The following is a 17,772-nucleotide window of genomic DNA, read 5'->3' as shown; positions in this document are numbered from 1 at the left end:
CAAACAGGTTCCCTCTGCATGCCACATAGGACTTGGGCTGTTTAGCTGTCAGTAACAGAAAATTGCATCCAAAAAAACCCGATATAACTAGGGCTTTTACGTAAAGCAAAGCTGGAGGTTCAGCCCAGGTTGGAGTGAGCAGTCATTCTTGGATCATCAAGGTCTCCAAATCTTTTAGCTTCCCTGGTACCAGCATCTACCTAAACGACCCGAAGTGGCTTCCTTTAGAACCAATCAGGACATCAAAAGTCCAGCCACAGGAAAGGACCAGCCGCTGATTACCCACAGGGACTTGTCCTGAAGATCGCAATCATCAGTTCCCTACCTATTCATCGGAATTTAGTCACATGATCACCCCTAGTTCCAAGAGAGGTCAGAAAAGGTACTTTTTATTTTGGGCTGTCACGGGCACAGTTCAGTAATGTACCTTTTGTTATTCTGCTTTCTAGCGCTAATAACAACACACCACAGATGAGGACTTTGTTCTGTTGTGTTAGACAGGCTCTCTCTATGTAGCCCTGGCTATTCTCGGACTCACTCTGTAGACCAGGCTGGCCTTGAACTCACAGAGATCCACCTGCCTCTGCCTCCTGAGTACTGGAATTAAAGGCATGTGCCACCACTGTCCAGCAAGTGCTGAGTACATTTTGAAGATTTTTTTACTTGGGCTCCTGACTCTGATGTAAAGATAAAGAACTATGCTCGTCGTTGGTAGCATTCTTCATCACAGAATTCTGGAGTGGTGAAGGATATCCTACAGGGACCATCAGGGTGTTCTCAATATACCTAACCACAGTGACTTTGAATATGCGAGCTAATCTTGGTTGTCAACCTGAATAGAATCAACACTCCCCTGAGGGGCTTTCTTGGTCAGATTATTTGAAGTGGAAACCCCCACCCTAAATGTTGGTGGCACCTTCTGGTGGCAGCCTGGCTAAGAAGTATGGCAGAAGGAAGGCTTGGCTTTTTGCCTGCTTATCTTCACTCTTGCTGGCAAGTTCATCTACTCTATTGTTGCTACTTCTGTATTCCTTGACTGATATTAGAATAAAATTCTTTAGGCTTTTAACACAAACAGAAGACCAGAAGCTCTCCAAGAATCCTTCATGCATTTAGGGTAAATGACTAAGGCCATGACTGTTGAGACACCCAGGCTCATGGACTGAACAACTACAAGATTCTCAGCTTCCCTGGTGTGAGTTACCCATGGTCAGGTTGCCCGAACCATGCATGTGACCTAATATAACAAAGCCCTCTCAGCATCACATAATTTAACATTTTAAATTTTATTTTTATTTTATGTATATGTATAGGTGCCTGTATATATATATATGTATGTGCAGTGTGAGTGTGTGTGTGTGTGTGTGTGTGTGTGTGTGTGTGTGCAGTGCCTGTGGAGGCCAGAAGAGGGCGTCAGATCACTTGGAACTCGAGTTATAGGTAGTTGTGAGCTGCCATGTGGGTACTGGGACAGAACGCAGATCCTCTGCAAGAGTAAGAGCAACCAGTGCTCTTAACCACTGACCCATCACTCCAGCCTTCATGTTGCCTTTTAATGTCTAGTCATTCTATAAGTTCTATTCCTCTAGAGAACACTAGGACAGAGAGAAAATCCACATCTGAAGTAATCCACTAACCCATTCCTCCCTAACTGAATGTTATTTCTCTCATTATTGTGACCTGTGATCCTGACAAGAAGCAACTTTAGAAAGGAAGGGTTTATTTGGGTCATCTATTATGGAAATACAATCCATCCCCGGGGGAGGTAGATGGGGAAGGCGTGGTCTCAGGAGCAGCAAGTGCTTGGTTACATTGTATCCCAGTCAGTAGAAAGAACCCTTGGTGTTTTGAATAAGACCGGCCCTCATAGGCTCATCTATTTGAATGTTTAGTCATCAAGGAGTGGCACTACTTCAGAAGGATTAGGAGGTGTGGCCTTGTTAGAGGAAGTATGTCACTGGGGCAGGCTTTGAGGTTTCAAAAGCCCAAGCCAGGCTCAGTGGCTCTCTCTCCCTGCTTTCTCAGGATCTGGATGTAGAACTCTCAGCTCCTTCTCCAGCACTAAGTCATAATGGACTAGCCCTCTGAAACTGCAAGCAAGCCCCAGTTAAAGGCTTTCTTTCTCAAGAGTTACTGTGATCCACAGCCCTTTGAATGGAAAACATTTGGAAGGGGTGCTGCACTCCCTCAGGGGTCTCCGGATTCCCACAGTGGGCTCAATCATGTGCCCAGTGCTGTCTTTATTTTCTTTCTTGGTTCATTTTCTACAAGTGTGGGTTGGGGGCAAGAGTTTCTTGGGGGCTCACTTCTCAAATTAAAATAAAGCATTTAAGCTCTTGTACACGGGGTGTTAATATATCTGGGTATGTACGGGCAGGGTGCCTGGTTTCTCCTTTAACATCTGAGGACCCAGAAGTTTCCCTGTGTGCTGTGATGCTACCTCTCGTCTCAGCATGCATCATCCTAGGACTTAGCAGCATCACCTTCTCTCTGGGAAGGTGGAGTCCAGATGCAAAATTTTAGCACAGCGTACTTCTGTCCCTAACGTGGTTCCTTCCAGTTCTCTGGATAGTGGGTGAGACTGGATCCTCTGTACTTGGGCAGCCATGGCTATTTCCCATAAGAGCACATGGAGCATCTGGGAGGACTCTTCTCTGTAGCTCCTGAGGCGTCAGGTCCCTTGCTCATTAGCAATCTGCCTGTTGTGGTTAATCTTGTCAATGTGACTGGCTTCAGAATCACCTAGAAATAATCTCACATGTCCGTGAGGATGTTTCCAGAGAGGTAGTATTATAAAGATTTGTGTGTGTGTGTGTGTGTTCATGCACCTGCTAGAGCAAGAGTTACAGGTAGGTGTGAGCTGTCTGTCTTGGGTGCTGGGAATGGACTCCTGTCCTCTGGAAGAGCAAGCCAGTGCTCTTAAACACCGAGATATTTCTCTGGCCCCTTCCAGAGCATCTCACCAAGATGACAAGACTCACTTTGGATGTGGGTGGGACCGGTCCATGAGCAAAGTCTCCCCTTACTTGAAGAAGACAGAATGAGCTGGGCATCCTCTCTCTCTCTCCCCTCCCCACCCCCCACCCCACCTGCTTCCTGAGTCCACCTCAATGAATCGGAGCCTCACACTGCAAGCTAGAATAAACCCTTCAGTCCTGAAGGTGCTTTTTACCAAAGATTTTGTCATATCCGTGAGAAAAGCTCCAGGCGCATGCTGGCCTTCCCTCTGCATCCAGGGTCCTGGAGGATTAACACTCTCAAGCCCTCATCTGATTTGTCCCCGAGGCCATTCATGCACTGATGCTCCATCCATTTCCCCATAGCTTGGGAGCAAGCCCTCCAAGCTCATTAGCTCCAGGGAGGCAGCTGGAACCTGCCCCGCCTCCCTCTCCCCTGCTATCTCTTCCGCTTCCTCTGGTCACTCTCCTGCAAACGTGATCCCTTCTGAAGTTTCTCTATTCTTATCTCCAACCTGAGCTCCTGACCAGGCCTCCATTCCTAGCTCAGACAGTCCCCTTCCCAGGAATCCGTTCTTCACCCCTGCCCCTCACTCTTCACCCCTGCCCCTCACTCTTCACCCCGTTCTCTCACTCTTCACCCCGACCTCATTCTTCATCCCTGTTCTCTCACTCTTCACCCCTGCCTCTCACTCTTCACCCCTGTTCCCTCACTCTTTACCCCTGCCCCTCACTCTTCACTCCTGCCCCTCACTCTTCACCCTTGCCCCTCACTCTTCTCTCCTGCCCCTCACTCTTCACCCCTGCACCTCACTCTTCACCCCTGCCCCTCACTCTTCACTCCTGCCCCTCACTCTTCACCCCTGCACCTCACTCTTCACCGCTGCCCCCACTCTTCACCCTTGCCCCTCACTCTTCACTTCTGCCCCTCACTCTTCACCCCTGCCCCTCAGTGTCCTTTCAGCCACCATAGATACTTACTCCGAAGGGCAGCCATAGCTCTGGAAGGCTGCACTGGACACCTATCTTTTCTAGGATCTCTGACTCGCACTCAGACTCAGAGTCTCAGTGGAGGGAACATCACTACTTTCAGGATTCATCTTTCCTTGTTTCCCAGGGCCCTGGGTTCCTTACATTACTACCACTGTCAGGGCACTGTGGAATTAAAAGGTGACAAGAGTGTTATGTCACGTCCTTTGTGCTGGCTAGTTTGTCCCCTGTGGACATTGTACATCTTAGTAACAGGGTGTCATCTAGACCAGTGGTTCTTTACCTTCCTAATGCTGCGACCCCTTAATGCAGTTCCTCATGTTATGGTGACACCTAACCATATAATTATTTCCATTGCTACTTCATAACTGTCATTTTGCTACTGTTATGGATCACAATGCAAATATCTGTGTTTTCCGATGGTCTTTAGATGAGCCCTGTGAAAGGGTCATTGGACCTCCAAAGGGGTCACAGTCACAGGCTGAGCACCACTGGGACTCACAGATCCACCCTGGGAGTTCTGCCCCTATCTGGGTGGCTTTCCCGTAAAACGAAAAGCTCCTGGAGCAAATACAAGACTCCTCAGTCATTTCCAAATATCTTGTATCAGCACAGGTCCTGGCCCAATGGCAGGTTCTCAGTAGGCAGCTGTTGCAAACTGCATGTGGGGATCCAAGTGCTTTGTAGCTGTGTGGTCTATAGAAAGTTGGAAGGTTCAGACATCCTTATTAGAGCTGGGCTGCCGGAGCACGCAGAGTGCCCTGACAGTGCACACTCCTTCCCTTACGATGCTAGCTAGCAAGCCATCCTAGAGCAGGAGAACGGATGACTCTCTAAGGATAGAGATCCAAGTGGATGAAATATTGCCTGCTAATTAGCAAGAATTATGAGGGGGTGGAACTATGGCTCAGTTGCTAAAGTACTTGCCTTGCAAGAATGAGGATCTGAGTTCAATCCCCAGAACCCATGGAAAAAGCCAAGTGTGGTGGTACACCCTGTGGTCTCAGTGCCAAGGAAGCAAAGACAGATGGGTTTCTGGGGATCGCTGGCTAGTTGGCCTACTTGGTGAACTCCAGGCCAGTAAGAGACTTTTGTTTTTAGAGGGCAGAGATGGCTGTATGGTTTAGAGCTCTTGACGCTCTTGCATAATGAGACCTGAGTTCCCTTCCCAGCACCCACATTAGATGGTGGAGAACTGCCTCTAACTCCAGCTCCAGGGTGTATGGATGCCCTCTTGTGGCCTGCATGGACAACTGCACTCACATGCATAGATACACATACATAACTAAAAATAAATCATAGAAAAGATAAATGGCTCCTAAGGAAACAGCACCCAAGTCTTCTGGTCTACACATACACACACATACACATGAGGTAGAGAGAGAGAGAGAGAGACAGAGAGAGAGAGAGAGAGAGAGACAGACAGAGAGAGAGACAGAGAGACAGAGAGAGAGACAGAGAGAAAGAGACAAAGAGAGACAGAGAGACAGAGAGGCAGAAACAGAGATGAGACAGAGACACAGGGAGGCCAGAGACACAGACAGAGAGAGCCAATAGCCATAAATGACAGCAGCTACTACCTAGTGGCTGCTCTCAGGGGTCCCTGGTTTTACAAAGCATCATGAACTGGAATTGTCATGCCCCTTTTATAGAAGAGAAGCCCGGGGCTCAGGTGTAGAGAATAGCTGTTCGTGAGATCAGAACTACGAACTCTCCAAAGCTGCTGTACCAAGCAGCTTGATGCCTCGCAGCCTGGAGGATTCAGGCTCCCATCCCACCAGCTGGGCTGGTGGGCGCCTCCCCAGGAGGACTCCTCCTTCCATAGCCCAGAGTGAAACACCTGCTCCCACCCTTGTGTCCAGGTGCCCAGGTGCCCACATGCCCAGGGCTTTTTCCCAGGCCTTGAAGGCATCTCACCTTCCATGGGAATAGCCTCACTCTCAGCCTGTCCTCAGAAATGTGACTGAGAGCCATCAGCCAGTGAACCTGAGGAAAAGAGGCTGGCAAACCTTTCAGGGATGCAGGCTAAGAGCCAGGCCACCCTCTCTGTCCCTACCTAGAAAAGCCCTGCCCTCTACAGGAATTGCTGGGCAGGAATTGGGGCAGACCTCCTACCAAGAAACTCAAGATTACATTCTGCTCCTGAAGGACAGGATGAGGATGGAGCAGTTGTCTCTGAGGCTGCTATCGGCACACAGACATACTGCTCTTCGAAGCTGACAGTCACGGGTTCAAATCCAGACCAGCCACTTCCTGTGCAGCTGTAATCTCTAAATCTGGCCCAGCGTCTGTGAAGTGGAGGTATGACTGGGAGCATTTGCTGGCCTCAAGCTTACCAGTATCCACACCCTGCTTGTCACTAAGAACCTAAAGCCTGCCCCCTAGAGGACACAGAGACTTCAGAGTCCCAAATCCACCTTCTGCTTGGAAAGCCTGCCCTCTGTAGCTCCTGTGTACAAGATCCTGTCACATAGGATGCCACCGCAGACAAGGTCTTCGATCTTCAATCTCCTTCAAGAATAACCCCTGCCCTGGGCACCACCATCCCCACCCCATCCCCTAGCCAGGGAGACACTGGCTTATAACCAGAGTTAACTTTTCAAGAATGTAACATGGCTTGGGATAGCCCATGGTAACATGGCTTGAGATAGCCCATGAGAGGTCAGATGCAAACCCATCCAGCCTGTACCCCACAGACCCCACAGACCCACACTGATCACGTTGCAGGAGGTTTTACAAGCAGAAGCAACCCCTGCCCAACACCTGGCACCAATTAAGTCTTCAGTCTGCAGCAGCGTTAGTTCTGTAGTTATACCGACACCCCAGCCGGGGCTCAACAAGGCAGCAGGTATGGCTGCTGAGGCCCATGGACCACAGCACAGAACTCTATCTGCCCAGGTGGCTGCTGCCAGGACCCCCAGTTCTAGCAGACAAGGAGGCTTGCCCTTTCTAAGGACCCTTTTGTCCCATGCTATCCCACTGGAGGCCACTCTCCTTGTTGCCTACTAACGGAGTCAGCCAAGCTTACCAGGTACTGGGCCCTGTCCAGCTCCGGGCAGTCAGCAGGGAAGATTTACCACCTCTTGAGCTACAGTGATTATTGCTCTCCTGAGGGGTTGCAGCAGGCTGTATTTTTAAAGTGTCAGAGCATCGTTTGCAAAGGGACTTCTGTGTCGAGAGAAGTCAGTGAGATCGCAACCCCTTTACAGGAGGAGACTGGAGATCCACAGCCGTGGGGATTTGCCTGAGAACACTTAGGAAGAAGCAGGCAGCAGAATTCTTGGAACTCTGGACCAAGAGAGAGGAATCAGGAGATTCCTGAGAACAGAAGAACTGTCCCTTTTCCACATGGATGTATTAACCAGAAATGTTTCAGGCCTTCGGCTGCTCCTAGAGTACAGAAAGCCCAGGAAACAAATGGGGCCTGGTTGATGAGCCATAAAGCATCTCCTGGGGAAATGGGAAAGTGCCTTAAGTAGGACCTGTTTCTTCCTCTGGGCAAAAAGAAAGTCCTGCAGAGCTGGCTGGATGCTCCCCAGATCTGGGCATGGCATGGTGTGTTTCTGCTTCCTGGGGCAGCCATAACAAGGCAGCCCACGGTGTGTGGCTTAACGACAGACATTTCATCTCAGAATTCAAGAGGCTGGGAGGCTGAGGTCAAGGTCTTGTGTTCGTGGGCCCTTCTGAGAACTGGGAAGGAAGAGTCCACTCCAGGTCTCACCAGTTTCTCGAAGCCTCGGGTACCCCCTTGATTGTGGATGGCCTTCTGTGTCGTTGCATGTTTTCTGTGTGTACTGTGTAGTCTTTCCTAAGTGAGTGTCTCTCTATGTCCAGATATCCTTGATGTAAGAGTGCTGGGCTGTGAGCATAGCTCAGTGATAGAACACTTCCCCAGCATGTCCAAGGGCTTGGAGTCCATCTTCAGTGCTGGAGAGGAGGAGGAAGAGGAGAAAGAGGAGGAGGAGGGAGAGGAGAAAGAGGAGGAGGAGGGAGAGGAGCAGGAGCAAGAAGAGGAGAAAGAGGAGGAAGAAGAAAAGGAAGAGGAAGAGGAAGGAGGAAGAAAAGAAGGAAGGAAGGAAGGAAGAGAGAGAAAGAAAGAAAAAAGAAAGAAAGAAAGAAAGGAAGGAAGAAAGAAAGAAAGAAAGAAAGATGCTTACCTGGCATAGTGGCGTGCACCTATAACCTCAGCACTTAGGAGGTGGAGGCAGGAGGATCAAAAGTTCAAAGTCATCCTCAGCTATATAACAAATTTGAGTTCAGCAGCCTAGGCTGTCCCAAGAGAAAAGGAGAGGAGGAAGGTAGAGGAGGAAGGGGAGGAAGGAGAGCAAGGGGAGGAAGGGGAGGAAGGGGAGTAAAGGGAGGAAGGGGAGGAAGGGGAGGAAGAGGCAGTTCCATTAGACTCCAGTCCACCATAAGGATCTGACTCAAACTTGATTATCTCTGTAAGGACTTTATGTCCAAATCAGGCCACACTCTAGGGTCCCAGGAGTTAGGACTTCAAGATATGTTTTTAGAGTGAGACCATTTGCTCCATAAAGCACTGGGACACCACTCCCTCCTTCCCCTCGGTGTTTCCGAAGAAGGCAATATGGCTTCCTACAGGCCTGGCCCACAGACTGTTTGCTCTCAACCTTCTGGTCCCATCTCTTTGGCTCTGTGCAGTACCCATGATCATCAAAGCGTGCCAAGGCCCTAGAGGATGGCAGAACCACAGAGCAGGGGACAGGGTCCCTGAATGCCCACCTGGAGCAGAACCTCCTGGCAAATCTGCACTGGGATCCTGGTAGTCCCGTGGGACTTGGAAGCTAGACAGCCTGGAATGCACGTGCCCTCAGATACAGGACCAAGGACTGTTAGTCCAGGCCAAAGGCCCTTCTGAAGATCCCCCGAGAGTAGCCACCATTAAATGGAGAATTTCCTCACTCCCAGTTCACTTCCTCCTAAGGTCCTCTCAATTATGTCTCAAGATGACAGAACCAGAAAGGGGATTTGGGTGTCAGTGTGGCTCCTCACCCAATCCTCCTGTGTAGCTCATCTCCAGAGTTCTTTGAACATCTGACTTTTTCTGTGGAATGAAAGGATCCAGGGAGGGTGTCCCTGAATGAAAGCCATTATGGAAAAAGAGAAAGCATAACCTCGTTTTACACACTCAGAAGCCAAAGGAAAAAGAATGTCACAAAGGGCCTTCTCCTCAGAGCTTTTCATCCTCCTCATGGCTGAGAAATTCACTGTGACCAAAACGAGAAATGAAACCAATGTCAAACTGAGTCAAAAATAAGGGGTTTCCTCAGGCCATCATTCTGGCCTACTGGCAAGTGCTTTGCAGAGACCCGGAAGTGTACCCTCTTCAGAGTATCTCTCACGTCAGGGTGGAGAAGAAGTAGACACTGGTGGGTCTTAAGGGCTTCCAGCTCTGGCATTGGTGTGGGGATCTGAAGGCTGAGGAAGGTCATCAAAGAATGCTCCCCCAGGTTCAGGAAAAAGGAACTCTTGGGGCAGACAGGACCCCAGCACCAGTAGACACTTATGTTGGGGCCTTCTGACTCACCTCACTCTTGGGTCCTCGTGTTCACATCAGGGTGAGTGGGTGTGGGGAGAGGCGTATGTATTTGTGGAAGTCAGGAGATGACCTTGAGTGGTGCCATTCTTCTGGAGCTGTCTACTCTTTAGTTTGTTGTTTGGTTTTGGGGATGGGGTCTCTCTCCCTCTCTGTGTAATCCTAGCTGGCCTGGAAGGTATTATGCACACCAAACTGGCCTTGAATTTGCAGAGACTCTCCTGCCTCTGCCTCCTAAGTGTTAGACTTAAATGCATATGCTACCATGTCAGACATGGGTGCTGGGAACTGAACTCAGATCCTCTGTAAGAGCAGCAAGCCCTCTTGACCACTGAGCCATCTATCCAGCCACCGCCTTCTTTGAGAAGCGGGATCTCTCATTGGCTTCAGGCTAGCTGACGAGACTAGGTTAGCTGGACATCGAGCCCCAGATATTCATCTGTCTCTGGCTCCCCTCAGCCACACCCTCACCCCCTCCCTGGGATCATACTCAGGTCTTTATGCTTTGGTAGCAAGTACTTCAATGACTGCGCCGTCTCTCCTCCCCAGTCTCCTTTTTCTCTACTAACTGCAAACAGGCTGGATAAAATCGTCCCCTCCCAAACTTCCGCATGAAAGACATTTGATGATCTACTCACTTTTCCCCTTGGTAAAAGAAAACAAACACAAGACAGCAACTCCTGGTGTTTCTGGGCCGGCTCCTCTCAGCAGCTGGACCTTGGCCTCCGTTTTGAGAGCAGATTCCACATCGTTGTTCTCAGTTTGCATAGGAATGGACTATTCACTACCTAAGACTGACTCCAAAATCATCTCCTGTGCCCTACGCAGGACTATGGGCTAGAAGCTCCCATTCCTGCCCCTGGTTGTCTGTTCTGGGTCACTCTGGTTTGTTCCATGGAAAGAGTCAGCAGCTTGTGTTGGCCTGTCACTATGGAAGCCCTAGTCTCCTGGAATTACTCAGACCTGACCCTAGACCCAGCTCAAGTTTACCTGCTGTGATGGTTCGGATATGCTGGGCCTAAAGAATGGTACTATTAGGAGGTGTGGCCTTTCGGAGGAAGTGTGTCACTGTGCGAGCGGGCCTTGAGACCCTCCTCCTAGCTGCCTGAAAACAGTCTGCCCCTGGCTTCCTTTAGATAAAGATATAGAACTCTCAGCTCCTCCTGCACCATGCCTGCCTAGACACTCTCATGCTCCGCCTTGATGATAATGGACTGAACCTCAGAACCTGTAAGCCAGCCCCAATTAAATGTTGTCCTTAAAAGAGTTGCCTTTCTCACAGTGTCTCTTCATAGCAGTAAACCCCTAACTAAGACATCTGTCATTTCCAAGAACCCTCCTCTACATGTTCTTTTCTCTCCCAAGACCAGCGGCCGACTCACTCTCTTTCCTGTTCTAAAAGTGCCCTCCCCACCCCCACCTCCACCCCAGGTACTCAATGATGCCTTGGCTTCTGGCTCATTTGCCAAATGGGAAAGCAAACAGAGCTGATGAACCTCTTAGGCACCTAGTGACTCAGGTGCCCACCCTCCCCAGCCAGCTGCTCCTGAGGAAGGAGGTGGGTGGCTCCTATGAGGACAGAATCACAGAATTAAGTTTAAACAGGACAGTTCCCCGCAGGGAAAAAGCTGACAGTGTCAGTATTGAGTATTGACAATGGGGTGTTGGAGACGAAACCTCAAGATTGGTGTGGCTGGGGTCAATCCCAGAGCTGATACCCTAGATCTTATGTGATAGACCTAAGGCAAAGAACGTGTATCTCAGTGACAAGCCCCACTCAGTCAAGGGCTCGGAGTCCTCTGTTTTGTACCTGAGAGCTTTCTTCTCAGTGTGGCAGAATGACTAACCGAAATTTTATTTGGGCTCACGGTTGTAGAGGGCTCAGCCCTTCCATGCTCGGCTCCAGGTGCCAGGGCAGAACATCACCATGACAGGATTATGTGTCAAAGTGGGTGTCCATTTCATGGCAAACCAGGAAGTAGAGGAAGAGGTTAAAGAGATGGAGAGGGATAAAGACTGAGGACCAGACCTAACCCTCAAATGTATGCCTTTAGTCACTGAGGAGGATCCACCCTCCTCTCAAAGTTTTCAAAATCTCCCGATCGTACCACCAGCTAGTGGTATTATCAGACATTCAAAATGTGTGTGTGTGTGTGTGTGTGTGTGTGTGTGTATGTGTGTGTATGTTTGTATGTGTGTGTGTGTGTGTGTGTGTGTGTGTAATGTACACACTGGTGTACGTGCTCAAGTGGATTTTGTATTCAAACAAAAGCACTCCTCCCTGCCCATCAAGGGACTTTCAATCTGGTTGCCAATGGTATTCCTCAAGCCTAGCTTCTGAAGACCATGCCTCTCAAAGACTGGACTGAAGGTCGCTGCTGTCAGTATTGGGAATGGCTGCGGTAATGTCAGAGGTTTGAGTAGCCCAAGAAGATAGCCGCTGCCTGTCACACTCTCAACATCTAGGGAACTAAACAAAGGGCGGGGGGGGGAGATTAGCAAGCTGTACTCCATACCTTACATGGTGACACTGTTGTGGTCGGTTCTGCATGGACCTATCTCATGACCCCAGGATGCTGTGCCTGAGTGACACCTTGCATGAGTTGGTTGTGTCCATCCACCATGGGGGTCCTGGGGATCGAACTCAGATCATCAAGCTTGCTGGCAGGTGCTTTGACCTGCTGATCTTTCTTGCCCGTATGTCCCCCCAGTGCTGGTATCATTGGTGTACACCATTGGGAGTCTTAATGATGGCTACCTATCTGCCCCTTTGGCCATAACCTCATCTGATGACATACCCATGACCCATAGCTCTGACTCTAGGAAAAGACCATTCTCTCTGTCCATCAAGAATGCTCTGACTGACCTGAGTATCCACTGGGGCCTTACATAGGAGAAGCAGTGAGTAGAACCCACTCAACTTACCCAATGAACAATACTCAAATCCATAATTACTAAGGAACAAAGTCTCTTTCAGGCTCCCCGCTCACAATGTTGTTTAGGGAAAGCCCTACTAAAAATGGTGGAAGCCAAAGCACAGAGGTGAGGGCGTGAACATGGAATACCACCCCTAGCTATTAACTATTTGATGGCCACTGAGAGAAGAAGTGAATTGGAAACGTAAGGGTTCTTTGGAAAGTCAGTCATGTCGAAGGATGTTTTGCTGGGGCAGACACGCGAAGGAATGATTATGCTTTCCTGAAGCAGACACAGGAGAGAGGATGTTCTGCTAAAGCAAGCACGTGAAAGGACAGGTGATGAAGGAATCTTCGCTAACAACACACATGTATTGGTCTGATTTACATTGCATAGTTGAGCTCCTTTTGTTGGGACTCCATAGAGAGAAACCACACCAAAGAATTTCTGATGGTGTGCTGGCAGCTTCTTGCCGCTTCTGTGGACTCAGGCTGATTGGCTGAGTGATATCAGCTGAGTCAGACTCACCTGGAATTTTGCTAACACAGACTAACATGCTGAGGCAAGACCCGTGGAAGACACGCGATATTTAGGGAGAGTATAAATAGGACCCAATGGCCAGTGATGGAGGCTGGCTTGCATAGCTAGCTTTGCAACACTTCTTGGTCTCGAGTTTTCACTGATCTTCACTTCACTGAGAGGGGCACGGCAGAGAACTTCTGGCAGAGGCCTGGCTGTTTCTGCTAGGTCATTGCCAATACTGCTGATTTGTGTTTGCTATCCTGAGACTACTGAACTGGACTGTTGGTGTATTCATGAAGTGTTTTCTGGGTGGATCGAGGTCCCGCTGCTGAATCCCGTGGACTGAACTACTGATTTCCTAATGATGCAGACTGTTGATTTGCTTCAAAGAATCATTCCTAAACAGGTCCACTTCCCCCATATCCCAATAACCTTTCTTTTCCACTACCTCTGGTAGATGGTGGGTTAGAAGGAAGGATAAAGCATTTAAGAACCATTTTTAGAATTAGGGTTGAGAAAAATTTAAGCTTACAAGGGAGAGTCGCTGTCATGGTTTGAATATGCTTGGCCCAAGGAGTGGCACTATTAGGTGTGACCCTGTTGGAGTGGGTGTGTCACTGTGGGTGTGGGCTTTAAGGCCCTCATCCTAGCTGCCTGGAAGCCACTCTTCTCCTAGCAGCCTTCAGATGAAGATGTAGAACTCTCAGCTCCTCCTGCACCATGCCTGCCTGGATGCTGCCATGCTCCCGCCTTGATGATAATGGACTGAACCTCTGAACCTGTAAGCCAGCCCCAATTAAATGTTGTCCTTTACAAGACTTGTCTTGGTCAAGGTGTCTCTTCACAGTGGTACAACCCTAAATAAGACAGTTGGGTATAACTTTTTGGTTTTTTTTGTTTTATTTTGATTTAATGGCCCAGATCTTAAGAGTAGTAGAGTAACTGATGCTGGACCTGATGGGAAAAGAAGAAAAATTAAGAGGTAAAAGAAGAAATCTCCAAGTTAGAAGGGAGAGATGGGAGGTGAGAGCGCGGTCGGGGAAGAGTTGAGAAGAGTGACTATGTTCAGAATGCATCGTATGAAATCCTTGAAGAATTAGTACTTTTTTTTATGTTGGAAGAACCGAATTTCCATTTCCATACTTCCATTATCCTTTGTCCCAGAGGCAGATCACACATAGCCTGTGTGTGCACACATGTACGTGTGTGTAACACATGCGTGTAGGTCAGAGGTCAACTTTGAATGTCTTTTTAAAACATGTTTTAAAAATCATTCATTTATGTAGGTCTATGTGTGAGTGCCAGGTGAGGTCAAAGGTCAAAGCTATGTCAGTTCCCTTGGGGCTAGAGTTACAGACAGTTGTGAATTGCTCGTTGTGGGTGCTAGGAATCAAACTCAAATGCTCTATAAGAACAATACATGCTCTAAACCACTACTGCCATCTCTCTAGCCCAACCTTAGATGTCTTAACCTTAGGAGTCGTCCATCTTGCTTTTGGAAACAAGGTCTCTCACGGTCCTGGAGCACACTGATTCACGGAGACTGGCTGAGCAGTGAGCCCTGGGGACCCTCTCATGTCTGCCTCCCCGTTGCTGGGATCACAAGTGTGTGCCGTCACCACCCTCTGCTCTCTATGTGGATACTGCAGAACAAGCTCCGGTTCTCTGTTCATGCGTAAAAAACACAACCAAACCATCTCCCCAGCCCACACCCTTCCCTTCTGGGTATCTCTCTTTTCTCAAAGCTGCCCCCTGCTTTCAGGGTGGCTGGGTAGAGCATAACCACCAGAGAGTTTTGGAGACTGCCCAATGTAAAGGAATCGGTCTTGGTGACATCCACGGTGTCCTTGAGGCAACACTCAAAGCCTTTCTGTCCAGCTGTGGCCTTCAAAAATCCCAGGTCCTGACAGAGTTTAAATTTTGCTTCTTTGGGACCCCCCCCCCCACCACAAGAATGCTCTGATCTCATTTCCTTTGGTTGAGTCCCCCCTTTACAACTCTGCCGTCAACAGATATAAATTCTCCTTCCTACAACCGTCCCCCAGTCTTCCCGAAGAAAAGTCAGGCTTCCTTCCCGTCTCTGTTTCTCTAGCTCTTTCTTCATCTTTGGAACAAGGGCCACTTCCTGGTTTACATGCTATCTTGTGGCCATAGCTGTTCTTCTCTGCTCTGCTAAGTGTCTGAGATCTTGGTCCCTCCTGCATTCCTCCTAGGGGTTGGCACAGAGTTTAGACCATGTGAAAGGCACACAGCACCCTCGGGCTTGGTGGCTGAGAAATTGGAGCGGACCTCCAGAGGTGATCAATGTCTTCGGAGCCTGTAGGCGGGAAGATGAGTGGCCGGGCTCGCCAGATCAGGTCCATAAACATCTTTTGACAGAACAGGCTAACTTCAAAGCCTAGCAATCTTAGATTATATTTGCATTGGAGGCTTTTAAAGTAGCAAAACTTTAGATTTATGCCTTTGCGAACAGATGTGGAAAGGAAAATCAATTCCTCGTAGGATTGGCTTATTTGTTTTTTTATCTCAGTACTAAATATTATGCAGCGAGTGACAAATTAATACATAAATTGACCCGGAGACATCTACATACTGGATGGGTGATCAGAACAGAGCGAGCGGCTCTGGCCGCTTGGACTCAGGAAGAATGGATGCTTGCTTGTCAATCAGATGTTTCCCGGCAAGACTGGCGGGAAGACAGCTTGAGAGGGGGTGGGGGATGCTCACAGGCTCCAAGGGGGACAGGTGGCACGTAGACAGGCAGTGCCACCTTCTAACACTGGCATTGAAGGTGTGATTCAAGTGTGACCCATGGAAGGATGGGCAGCATCCATTTGCTCCCCTCCTGTGTCCTTCCCTTCTCCTCCAGGCTGAGTGGGACAGAGAGGGGAATCCTGGTGACACAGTGGTGCTGGCACAGGTGGCCCGTGGGGCTCTGCTGGCAGGGCTCCAGGACTGAGTAATGTGAGCAAACAGAAGTATGACCTTGCTTTTTGGGGGTCAGTCCTTGCCACCCGTAGCTCCAGAGGGTAGACAGACATGAGAAGCCAGGGTCATAGAGAAATGTGCACCTGCTCATCCCTGGGCCCGAGATTCCACTGTCCAGGATTCCCTGAGTATAGGAAGGACCCAAGGGGAAAGTGGGATTTGCGAGCCATCAGGGAATGCCACAGCTAGCTCCTGCTGCCAGTGGGGACCAGCTTTCAGAGAAAGCAGATGAGGCAGAGCAAGGAAAAAAAAAATTCCATAAATGTGGAAAAAACCAAAAGTGTCTGCTTTTCCCAAGAGAGGGCACATCCAAGAGGAAGCTTTTGATATAGTCTAGCTAAATGCCAAACAGCCAGTTGGGCTCTGGAGAGAAAGAGAGAGACAGAGAAGAGAGATAAAGGAGGGGTGGGGGATGACAGAGTATTTTCTATTTGTCTGGCAACCTCTCTTTGGGTTTTATCATGACAGGACACGGATGTCCTTTAAGGCTCACAATGGCAGAGGGACAATAGAGAAGAGGCAGTTTGCATAATCAGGAAGGCAAGCATAGAAACCAGAAATCACAGCTGGGTGTCCTTATCCTCCAGACACCCGGTGAAATCCCCAAGTCACATTTCTAAAGAGACCGGGGTTCCTTCCTGGAACCCCTGTATGGATCACCATGGGGAACGGAAAAGAGCCCCCAACACACTCATAAACACCATCTTGAGGAAGCAAGCTATGAAGGAACCAGGGAATTGAAGCCTCGAGAGTCAAGTGCCCGGACTGGGTCAAATAAAGATTTGTCTGGAAATAGGAAGTGATTTAATTGGTCGGTCCCACCTTGAGTGAGGCTGGCAGGTGGGAGCTGAGGCAGGCACTTGCCACCCAAGGACACCTATTCAATTAAAACCGTTTATAATGAAACACCTGAAACAGTCGCTTCCATGCAACCGCCTGCAGCCCATAATCCCAGGAAAAGTGAGCAATCTTTAGGGGGATGGGGGCAGACAGCAATACCTGTAAGGTTCTCATTCTCTGGCTCATCCTGGGGTATATAAAAGGAATTAGGGTGATCTTTATACCCACAGCTCCTATAAGGCATAAGTATTGATTCGGGTGGACAGAGATGGGTTTCATGTCTTGAGTATCACTCCCCCCAAAGTATTTATATTCATCTCAGAGGTTTGTATGTAAATCAACAACTCGAGTGTTCAAAGGGTCTCTTTTGCAGTCAACACCAGATGCAGCGGGTCTAACTTTTCCCCCATGTGCTCAAGGTACAAAAGTAATTTTTTTTTCAAAGGCAAAAATACAGCTCGATCCTTCAAAAATACGTAGGGAATTTATGGCCCTGAAGAAAAAAAATAACCCAGCAATTAAGAATGGAGGATTTCAAATCGTAGTTGCTTTTGCATAGAGGGGGCATCTTTTACAAACCTGTCCATGCTTAGCTCAGACAGAGTCCTCACTCAGGAAGAGAATTCTCTTCACCTGGTCTCTCCCACTGGTGAAAGACTCTGTGCTGGTATCACGTAGGCTTTTTGATTAAGTTGTTCGGGTGTCTGAAAAGGAGAAGGCAATGCAAACAGCCTCATGACAGGATTTAAAAATCAAAGCAGGTGGGGAAAGGGGGAAGGGGAGGCTAGTCCTATTTAGGTTCCAGGCAGTCTCCTTGACTGCAGGGCTTATTGCTCGAGGGCCATCTTCTGCCTGCCAGTCCAGCTTCTCCCTTGGTCCCAATCTGTCTCCTGTGCCCAGAACTTTTTCTAGGGACCCCCTGTTGTGTTTTATAAAAAGATAAAGAGATAAAGAGTATGTTCTGTGGGAGTGTGGAGAGGAATCGGGGAAGGGGATGTCTCA

Source organism: Grammomys surdaster, unplaced genomic scaffold (assembly GCF_004785775.1).
Source record: "Grammomys surdaster isolate TR1022 unplaced genomic scaffold, NIH_TR_1.0 183, whole genome shotgun sequence".
Lineage (NCBI taxonomy): Eukaryota > Metazoa > Chordata > Mammalia > Rodentia > Muridae > Grammomys > Grammomys surdaster.
Note: the sequence above shows the minus strand (reverse complement) of the source record.